Source organism: Camelus bactrianus, unplaced genomic scaffold (assembly GCF_048773025.1).
Source record: "Camelus bactrianus isolate YW-2024 breed Bactrian camel unplaced genomic scaffold, ASM4877302v1 HiC_scaffold_47, whole genome shotgun sequence".
NCBI classification, from domain to species: Eukaryota; Metazoa; Chordata; class Mammalia; order Artiodactyla; family Camelidae; genus Camelus; species Camelus bactrianus.
Window position 1 is genome coordinate 117,501 of NW_027413963.1, and position 10,843 is coordinate 128,343.

Here is a 10,843-nt window from a genome sequence, read left to right on the forward strand (position 1 = left end):
AATGAAAAAGGGAAGGGGGTGGATGTTTAAAAATAATAATAATGAAAAGACTTGAAATGAAACATTTAAAAGGGATTAAAACCGTAAACGTATACGACTGTTCAAAAGTAAAGGTTAAAAAGGTAACAGAAGGTAAAACCGATATAAAAGAGATTAAAAAAGAAAAAGGAAAAGAAAAAAAAAAAGAGGAAAAAAAAAAAAAAAAGGATGTGTTCTCCTGGAGACGGTGCGCTCTTAACGGTTTCACCGAGAAGTCTTTCTGTCGTCGCCCTGTTTCGTGAACTCAGCTTGCTGTTTCCGCGGGCCCTCTGTCGGCGCCCTCGTCTGTGCTGCCCTCGGTGCCTGTGGGCAAGTAGATCGCGCCCCCTCCTGGCACCGCGGTCGGATGCTGCGTTCCTGCCGGGAAGGAGGGAGGGTGGCTGGCCGCCTGCCCTCTCCCGGCGCCGGTCGCTCCGCTGCTCTGTGCGGCTGTGTGCTCCGCCTCGGGTCGGCGCTCCTCTCCGTAGGTGGGCTCGGGGAAGACCGTGGAACCGCCCCGCCCCTGCTGCATTCCAAAACTCGGCTCCTTCTTAGTCTTGGTGGCGCGAGTTCTCTGAGGTACCGGGGCAGATATATAATATCTGCCTCAGGCTGAAAACGAGTCTCAGTCCTGCCTAGGAGGTTGCAGAGCCCCCGGGTGCGGATTCGAGTCTCGGCCCCGCCCCCGCTCCCGCCCCCGCCCGCGCGCTGCGCGCCGCGCGCCAGGGGCTATGGCGGCTGTGGCTGCGCCCCGCCTCTCTTCTCGCGAGAAGGGCCGGTGATGGCGCCGCGGGTCTGAGGAGATGGAGGCTACGGCGCCCCTCTCCCCAGGGCACACCGGCCGTGTTGCTTTGCCTTTCTTTCCCCGTAATGGACGGGTTGGGGGGGCGGGTTGTTCTGCTCTGTATCCCCTCCCGGCCACGGCGCGTGGTGCCGCCGCCACGGTCCTCTGCCCGGCTCGTGCGGCCTGTCCCGGCCCCCGGCTGCCGGCCTGCGACTCGGGCTGGGTGTCGCGGGGACCCTCTGTGCCCGTTTCACTTGGGTCGGTCGGTCAAGGGGCGCTCCGGGCAGATCTGAGACTCGGAGGCTCCCCCACCGTCCCGTCGGCCTCTCCGTTGGAGACGGGGAGGTCTGGCGAACGAGCCCTATTCCTCCTCTGCCGGTCCCTCCCGCACTGTTTTGCTTTTGACTCTTTCTTTTCTCCTTTTCTCCTACCAGATTTTGGGCGTCTTTGTCTTTCGAAGAGGGCGGTGTTCTGTCGGAGTTCCGCAGGTGGTCTGATTGGCCGAGTGGGTCCGTCGATGTGAGTTTTGGTGTATTTGTGGGAGAGGGTGAGCTACGAGCGTCCTTCTTGCTTCTTCTCGGGTTATTTTTGAAGAGTAGGTGCTGGGGATTGAACCCTGGACCTTTATTTTTTGCATGCTAAGCATGGGCTGTACTGCCTGATCTCTAGACCCTCCCCACCGCAACCCCCCCCTTTCCCACCGCCTCCATAGTACTCGATGAATCTCCTACCTAGATATCCATGCTTCCTTGGAATAGGGCCGTCGTTTTCTTCATCGGATTGATGCACGTCTGTGGATTCGTCTCGTTTCTCTCCACTGCGGTGGGTGGCATCGGGGCGTGGGGTGGGGTGGAGTGGCGTGGGCTGGGAACAGTTCTTCACGTGTAGAGGTGGAGCGGAGCGATGAGGATGGTGACTGTTTCCCCGAGTGCTCGCGCCGGGTGATGGAGGCCTGTGGTCTGACTTGGAAGAGGACTCGGGTGACCAGAACAGAGCCCGTGTGGGGTCGTTGTGGAGGGAGGAACTCCACCCCCCCCCCCAGCCCCAGCCAAGGCACTCGTACCTCATCGAGGGACGGTCGGCCGAAAACAAACGAAAGCTGTCAGAGGTTTGGGGGTGGGGGTGAAGGGGTGTGTGTGTGTGTCTGTGTGTGTGTGTGTGTGTGTGTGTCTGTGTGTCTGTGTGTCTGTGTGTCTGTGTGTCTGTGTCTGTGTGGTGTGTGTGGTGTGTGTGTGTGGTGTGTGTGTGGTGTGTGTGTGTCCCCGTTCCCCGTACCACGGTCTCTGGTCGAGGCCCCCCCGAGCGGAGAAACGCACGCCAGGCCGTCCGTGCTCCTGGTTGTCCGGCCGCGTGTCCCTGCCACCCAGAGATCCCGAACCGTCCCGCTCGCTCCCCTGCCATGTGCCATGTGCCATGTGCCACCTGCCTGTCGGCCGGGCGCTATTTTAGACCCTGCGAAGAAGTCGACCGGACGGACGGGCCGGGCCGGGCCGGGCCGGGCCGGGCCGAGCCGAGCCGGGCCGAGCCGATCTGAGCCGAGCCCGTCCAGGCTGGGGTGGGTGGTGCTGGGTTCAGAGGAGTGGGGTACAAGCGGGAGGCGGGCGTCGATGGAGGGGAGGGGGAGGGGGAGGGGGAAGGGAGAGGAAAGGGGAGGGGAGGGGGAGCAGGGATGACGATGGTCTGGGGCTTGGCGTGTGGGGTGGGGGTGGGAGGGATGGTAGCCATCCTATGACTTTCTCTCCCTACCCCGCCTTTTGCAAGTCTGTTAGAGTGACAAGGTGGTGCTGGTTTCTGGCTGGTGCACACCATAGTGATTCTGTTCTTCTTTTTCCTGGTCTTTTTCAGGAACCCTCGTCCCGAGGGACTGAATCTAGTGCCCTGTGCTGCGCGGTACGACCTAGGGGTCGAATCTGCCAGGAGAGGACTTACAAGGATTTGGAGGATCCTGGAAAACTGCTACCATCCAGAATCCTACATGGATGTTCAAGATCTTGTGGATGGACGGACGGACGGAAGACGGATCGAATGGAGGCCCCGCCCCATCCCCTGGACCCCTTGGCCCAGGAGGATCGTGATGGGTCTGGAAAGGACTCTTCCGACGAGGGTCTCGGGATGGACTTTCTCGGTCTGCGGAAGGTGTTTCTGCACAAAGAGGAAGAGAGGGGCGTTCTCGGCCAGAGAGCCCGAACCGCCTCCTTTCAGGGATCCGCTCCAGTCAGGGTTGGGGTCGGGGTCAGAACGCAGCCACCGACAGCTCCCCTCCCTCGTCTTGGCTCTCCAACTTGGGAAACCCTCCTCCCTGCCCCCTCACCCATCTTCTCGTCAGCCGGCCTCCAGCTTCCCCGTGCCAACCACCTCTCTCATGCTGCCGGACTTTCCTCCTCCTTGGGCTGCCAGGAAGCTCTCCCGCTCCTCCACGTGCTTTGGCTTGGAATCCCTGACAAACACAAGCGGTGCTGGTGGGCGGGGCCGTGGGCGGTGGCAGAAGGACTCCCTTCATCTTATGGGAGCGATTTTTATCTCCATAGAGGTGGCGATTGAGAAAACACATAAAATCACTCAGAAGAATACCCATGTGTAGTATCCCTGACCTAGATCCGTGTCTGTCTGTCTGTCTGTCTGTCTGTCTGTCTGTCTCTCTCTCTCTCTCTCTCTCTCTCTCTCTCTCTGCCTCTCTCTCCATTTCGCTATTCTCTGTGTGTGTGTGTGCGCGCGCGCGCATGCGTGTCTGTCTGTCTCCCTTGTCTCTCTTTCCTCTCCTCTCCCCTCCTCTCCTCTTCCCTGTTCTCCCCACTTCCCCCTCACCCCTCCACTCCTCTCTTCTCCCCTCCACTCCTCTCCTCTCCCTCTTCTCCTCTCCCCTCGCCTCTTCTCATTTCCCCTCCCCTCCCCTCTTTTCCCTCCTCTCCTTTCCTGTCCTCTCCCCTTTTATCCCTCCTCTCCTCTGCTCTTTCTCTCTCTCTCTCTCTCTCTCTCTCTCTCTCTCTCTCCCTCCCTCTCTCCCTCTCCCCCCCCTTCACTTCCCTCCCTCCTCCCTACCCCCCCAACCCCTACCTTCACAGGGCCTCATAGATTGCAATCGGTTTCCATGAAATGTGATGAAGAGGGAATGAATTTTAGAATGATATCCCCATGCCATCGAATCCTTCTTCCCCAGGGATAGCCACTTATTTGTGGTCGTGTTTGTTTTTGTTTTTCTTGTTGTTGTTTTGGGGCGCATCGAGGGCGCAGGAGGCGTTGGGAGTGAGGGTGATGTTTCTCTTTCTGTCTGTCTCCTCCTTAGGATGGATTTTAAGAGGAGGGAGGACTCACAGAAATCTACCATCTTGTCTCGTACTGCAGCTGTGTTTGAGCTTCCTATACGATCTGGGCGGAACACTCCCCACCCTCACCTCAAGCCGCCATTGCCGCCCCCTCAGCCCCCTGCACCCCCGTCCAGTCCCACACTTGGGGCGGTGGTTGGGCATGGGGGGATGTTGGCGGGGTGGTGGTTGGTGGGGGGTGGGGTGGTGGAGGAAACCAGAAAACAGACCACTGTGGCACGTGGGTGACTGGGGCTTCAGGGTGAAGGAGGATGAATAAAATGGCCGGAATTAGGCTAACGGATTATTGCTTCTTTTTTTGGCGGGGGGGGGAGGGGAGGATCATTAGGTCATTCATTCATTCATTCATTCATTCACTCATTCATTTGCTGGGGGGGGGTGTCATTCGGTTTCTTATGCTCGCCCTGAAAACGGTCAACTGTCCTGACTGACTGGTTGCTGCTCACGGTTCCAGGCCTGTTGTTGAAACTGGAAGCTATCGATCTTACTGTTTCTACTGTATTTCACTCATTGAAAGTCATCATCATGCTGGGTCTCTGAGTCTTTCTCCGAGGAGAAGGTCGGTCACGGGACTAATGACCTGACAAAATAGCCTGAGTGACCAAGAAGGCCACACCTTGAGTGCTTATGAGATAACGAGATCTAACCACCAGCCTCTATAGAATGGGTCACCTGGAGGCATCGTGACACCATTCTGAGTCTTCTGATGAGAAAACGATTCTGTGGATGGTGATCGATGCCCGATTGTTTGAGCTATGGCTCTAGAACCACCCCACCCACTCCATCCCCAAGGTGGGTACACAGTTTTGAAGACGCTAGCCTGCTGTGAATCCCCTTTGCCCGGCAGAGCGATAAAATGGCCTCTTTGCTTCTAAGCTCTGAGACCTTGTCTCTGGATTCTTGGGCTCGTCGGGGACGGGGGCCGATCTTTTGGCAACAAGCGTGCTTCAGAAACAGCGGATGCCCGAGAAGGACACTCTGCCTCTCCCTCTTCTTCCGGGCCTGAAATGGGGAGGAAAAAAACATCGCTTCCCCTGGAAGCTGGAGTCCGGAACCCGCCATCCGGAGGGACTTCTGGCTTGGCCTTCTCCTGGGGTGGGGGGGGGAGGGCACGCCACTGCACGTGTTCTTTGTCAACTCCCTGTTTCTCTCTTCTCGAGTTATCTCTTTGGGACGGCTCCCACACTGGGTGAAAACAGACAGACAGGCTGGTATGTCTCCCTACCCCACCCTTCGCCCCCAAATGACTGATCTCCTGTCCCATCAGAATCACCACTTGTTTTCCAACGTGGCTTTCTTGGATCCTGGAGGACTTGTAAAGGAAAAGCCCAGCTGGGCTAACAAGCTAAAGTCACAAATCTAAGTGTGATAAGTGTCCGTTTACTGATCTAAGTTCTGCTGGGCTAACTCGTAAATCTGAAGTTTAGTGTCAGTTTACTGGGCTAACAAGCTAACTCATAAATCCAAGCTCAACAAGTGTCAGTAACGTGATCTGTTCCAAATTGATAAGCTCCAGTGTACTGATCCTTTGCTTTTTGTTGTTTGAGCCTTATTGGCGAATAGACCCATATTTGTAATTAACCCTATGAAACCTCATGTGCACGTCTTGGAGGTGCTCAGAGCTTCGGAGCAGAAGCCCCTCTGAGCCCGCCGGCGTAATAAATCTGAGTACTCCAACCCTCCGAGTGGTGCTTGTTTCTTGGCTGGCCTGTCATTTCCGTAACAGACTGATATCAACTTAGAGCCAAGATGGGCGCAGAACTGAAGGAGCTTCTCGGCTGGCCTAAGAAGCCTGTCGTCGTGATGTGGGAGGCATTCTTTACGAGGGACCTATCTGATTAAGTGCTTGACCGCCTTTTGGACTTTGAACCAACTTGGAGATAGGAACTAGGATGAGAGGGCACCCGAAATAGCTCAGCAAACTCTTCTCCATCCTTAGAAGACAGACAGACAGACAGACAGACAGACAGACAGACAGACAGACAGAGTGTGTGTGTGTGTGTGTGTGTGTGTGTGTGTGCGCGCGCGGCGCGCGCGTGTTTGTGCGCGTGCGGGGGTGTGGGAGAGGGAGGAGATGACGTCAGCGTACTGGACACTGTTTCAGTGACATGGGGAGTGCTGTCAACTAGGAAGGAACGTCATGTATTCTTCAGCCTTGTGTCTGTACAGGTGGGTACACTCAGGGTTCCAGAAAGGATGGGATATTCCTGGCAGTCGTCTACTGCCCTGGCATCGAGGGCTGGCTGGCTGGCTGGCTGTCATCCAAAGTGGAGGCTCTCGTGAAAGGGACGGAACCGAGTCCCGAGGAGATGCCTCCTTCACTGACTTTCATGTAAACACAGTGGACCACAGCCTCCGGAAAGAGGGTGGGTGGCACACGTGGCCCCAGTCTGTTCTGTCCATTCGGCAAATGGCCTGGGTTAGGGGAAACCCAGCATGGCGACCATCCGACAGGCCGACCCACTGACCCACGGACGTGCTCGGTTTCTCCCAGCTTCCTGGATGACCTCCCCCACCCACCCCCACCCCACCCGCATTCCTTCACCCACCGTGGTGTCTGGTGTCAGGGCACTTGGAAGATGACTCCCATTGTTCAATAGACAGGGGCAGGAAGATTCCTATAGGACCGCAAAAACAGTCAACTGGCCATACATACATACATACATACGTACAAACTTTTTGTCCCCAGAGGCCTCAGACCTCCTCTCTCTGGACACGCTGAACCCCAGTAACTGGCCCCCATTCAACTGCCACATAGTAGGGGTCATCCAGACGTTCTTGGGATGGTAGGTATGACTTCCAAAGGGGTTGAAGCCTTCCTTCCCCCGCTGCAAGCCTGATGCCATCAGCATGGCCAGGACACTGCTACAAACAAACAAACAAACAAACAAACAAATAAACAAACAAACAAACACACACACACCACCACCACCACCACCACCACCACCAACAACAACAACAACAACGACAACAAAAGACAAACACATGCGTATGTGACTTGGGGACATACTTTCCGCAGCCTCCAGGGACGAAGGCACCCGCTTCGCTGGGTAAATCCTACGAGGCTTCACTAAAGCGCTTGCCAACTTACTTCTCAGAAGGATCGATCTCTGCCCCCATCACCCGCCATCATCAGGCAAGGTCGTCAGAATCCATGGGAGATATAGACTAGAAGAAGAAGTAGAGGAAGGAGGAGGAGGAGGTGGAGGAGGAGAATCAGTGACATGAGGTGTGTACGACTTCTTGTCTCCAAGAGGATTGAGTTTTAAATTTTTTTCTTTTCAGATACAAGGGAAAATAAACTTTTGTTTTTTCCCCTTCCTTCCCTTTTAGAGGCGGACACCCACATGGTAACTATCATACCTCTGTCAGCAGAATGGAATCCTTTCTCTTTTTCTCCCTCCCTGACCCTTCTGGGATTCAGAAATCCTCCGTGAGGATTTTTCTATTCTTGGCAGCAGAGTTATTAGCATCATTGACTTGGAGGCAAAAACTTAGGTTTCCATTAAACTGGGATAGACATGCATGGATAAGAGATACTAGTGCTACTCGTTTTCCTTAGGGTTCCCCTGTGTCTGTGGGTGTGTGTGTGTGTGTGTGTGTGTGTGTGTGTGTGTGTGTGTGTCTGTGTGTCTGTGTGTCTGTGTGTCTGTGTGTCTGTGTCTGTGTCTGTGTCTGTCTGCCTGCCTGCCTGCCTGCCTGCCTGCCTGCCTGTTTATTGTAGGAACTCTCTGTCAATGGAAGTATAGTTGACTTACAATGTTGTGTTCATTTATGACGTACGGCATAGTGATTCACTTATTCACACACACACACACACACACACACACACACACACACACACACGTATACTTTTTCAGGATAGGTTATTACAAGCTATTGAACATAGTTCCCTGTGCTAGACAGTAGGACCTACTTGTGTACCTAGTTTGTATAGGGTGGTTTATATCTGCTAATCCCAAACTCCTGATTTATCCCTCTGCCCTCCCCCATTCCTCCACCCTACCCTGTCCCCTGTGTTAACCATCGGTTTCTTTTCCATGTCTGCGAGTCCAGTCTGTTTCTGGTTTGTAAATAGGTTCCTTGGAGTCTTTTTAAAATGGAGTTATTTATGTATGGATGGGTGTCTTGACTTACTTTCAGATCCCACCTAGAAGTGATGGCATAGGATATCTGTCTTCCTCTGGGTGACTGACATCACTAAAGCTACGGAACGCTTCACGTATGTGCGTGTGTCGTCCACGTTCAGGGGCCGTGCTGATCTTCTCTGGATGGTTCCCGTGTTAGTCGATGTGCTGTGGCAGCAAGCGCTTGCCTTAGGGTTTTTGTCTCAACCTGAAAGCCGGCCCGGAGACTGAAGGTCTTCTAGTTGCCTCCACTATCTGCCTAGGACCATCTCCACGAACGTTTCCCATTTTCTCTCACCCTTTTGTCTTGGCATCATTGAGTACTAAAATGCTCCGTCTCCTGAAGCCCTGCAGACTGAAGCTGGACAACGGGAGGTAAACGTCAGAGAAATGGCCACAACAGCTCCTGTGGAAACCACCCTAGGGCCTGTTTTTGGAGGAGCCGCTCAGAGAGTTGAGCCAAACACCCCAGGACATCATCAGAGGCATTTCAAACTGCTCGAGCCGTTTCGATGACCCCGATGTGTGGAAATCTCCTACCAGACTGACCCCCTACTCCCGGCCCTGAATCTGGTTTCTCATCTGCTCCAATGATTAACCTTTGTGCTGTACTTTGGTTTTCCACACAAGTGCCTCTTAGGCGATACCTGACTGCTTGCTCCCTAGGCCTAGCTTCAGAAGCCCATCGACACCACCGCCTCCTGAGACGAGATACTACAACTGTTTCCTTGAACAGACCTGTTCTCAGAACTAAGAAACTGGGTCCATGAAACGCAGGCCCTCTAGGAAACTATTCCCTCCCTCCTGCCCCCACACCACATGCACGCACGCACGCACGCATGGACGCACATGCACAGTCAACAGCCCAGCTTTTAATGTGTAAAACTTCCAGGGAAGTTACAGAATAGGGAAATGTTGGGGTCCAGAGTAGGCTGCCCCAAAATGTGCCCGATGGACTATGCTGAATGAAAGGGACTTCACAACTGGCCAAGGGGGAGGGTATAGGTCAGTGGTAGACTGTGTGCTTAGCAAGCAAGCACAAGGTCCTGGGTTTAATCCCCAGTACCTTCGGTCAAAAATAAATACATAAAATCGAATTCCTCTCCCCGCCCCCCCCCAAAGTATACACTGCTGTATGTCAACTCTGTCTCAATAAAACTGGAAGAAAAAAAGGAAAAAAAAATGATTTAACAAAAGAAAGAAAGAAACAAACAAAGAACTGCCCGAGGCAAGAGGAACACTCTGGCCCTCCTTTCTGCCTCCCTGGAAGCAGGGGAAAAAGAATTTTGTTTTTTTAAAGTCTCCCATCCCAGAGGAATCTATCAAGTCAGAGGTCTGCTTCCATGCCCTTCCATGATTCTCAAACGGTGTAGTGGGGTTTACCCAGATTAGGAAAAGGAGGGGACTCCTTTGGCCTGAGACCAGGCGAGATTCTCCCCCTCCCTCCCGCCTCCCTCCGTGCAGTTGGGACGGGGTGGCCTAAGGGTGGGGAAATTGAAACCAAAGAACAAAAGCCGTTCAACAGAGAGGAGCCGGAGGCCAAGTCAAAGGCTCTGACCTGAGCACAGAGCTTTCTGCATTTGAATGAAGCGATTGAACGAGGCCCTGCCGAATGGATCCTCCTGACGTCCCCGCCCCCGCTTCCAGGAGACAGTCAGTCGATTTGGGACCAATCGGTGGAGAAGGCCTGGGAGGCGGCGGCGGCGGCGGTGGCGGCGGCGGCGGCGGAAGCAGCGGCGGGGGCGGGGGGGGGGTGGTGCGCGGGCGGGGGCGGGACCAACGGTCGCTCCAACTCTGCCTGCCTGCCTGTCTGCCTGCCTGCCTGCCTGCCTGCCTGCCTGCCTGCCTGCCTGCCTGCGGGGCTGAGGCCTGAGGGCCACGCTGGTTCCTGCCACTCAGGGAAACTTCTGCGGGTGTTGCCGAAAGATCGCCCTCCCCCACCCCGTCCCTGACGAGCCAAATAACCCAGAGACAGGGTCTTAGAGTTTAGAAGAAAAGAGGCAGCTTGATTGCTTTGCTGGGCAAAGGGGACTCACAGCAGGCTAGTGCCCTCCAAACTGTGAACCCGTCTTGGGGTTGGGGTTTCATGCTTCTGTGGACGAACAGGTTGGAGCATGAAAGGGAATCACAACAGGCGGGAGCACAAAAGGTGCTCATGATCAACAAGGGTCTCTGATGAAACTTCCTCCTAAATCTGGATGAGTGTCTGATAACATGGGACCTCCTGGTGGTCTAGTAGGTCATCAGCCCGTGACCTTCTTTATCTGGTCAGACTCACCCGGCGGCACCAGCGCCACGGAGGAACTCGGGGTGGGGGGTGGGGGGTGGGAGGGGGCTGGTCGTTCTCCTGAGCTTATCCTCCCGTGACTCCCTTCCTGGGGAAAGACTCAGACGCCAAACATGATTGTCAAGTTGAACGATCAGAGGAAGGTCAAATCAAACAGTTAGAATCGACAACTTTAGCTGTTTTTAACAGTGGGCCTGGAGCTGGGAGCGGTGTCTGGTCAGTCGAGTTTGCTGATCGTTCTAAAAGCAAGCAGTAAGCATAAAGCCAAAAATTGGCTTAGCCTAAGTGCGGCCACTTCATGATT

At 54.6% G+C, this 10,843-nt stretch overlaps 1 long non-coding RNA gene and 1 other non-coding gene across 2 annotated transcripts; both read right to left on the reverse strand.

The window, feature by feature from the left end:
• Positions 1–6,251: 6,251 nt before the first annotated feature.
• Positions 6,252–7,731, reverse strand: LOC141576932 (uncharacterized). Its single transcript, XR_012505339.1, has 2 exons — positions 7,136–7,731; positions 6,252–6,990 (listed from the first exon to the last, which is right to left on the reverse strand). It is a non-coding gene; the product is annotated as an uncharacterized LOC141576932 (long non-coding RNA).
• A 596-nt stretch (positions 7,732–8,327) lies between these two features.
• LOC141576935 (U6 spliceosomal RNA) lies at positions 8,328–8,436 on the reverse strand. Its single transcript, XR_012505342.1, has one exon. It is a non-coding gene; the product is annotated as a U6 spliceosomal RNA (small nuclear RNA).
• Positions 8,437–10,843: the final 2,407 nt, after the last annotated feature.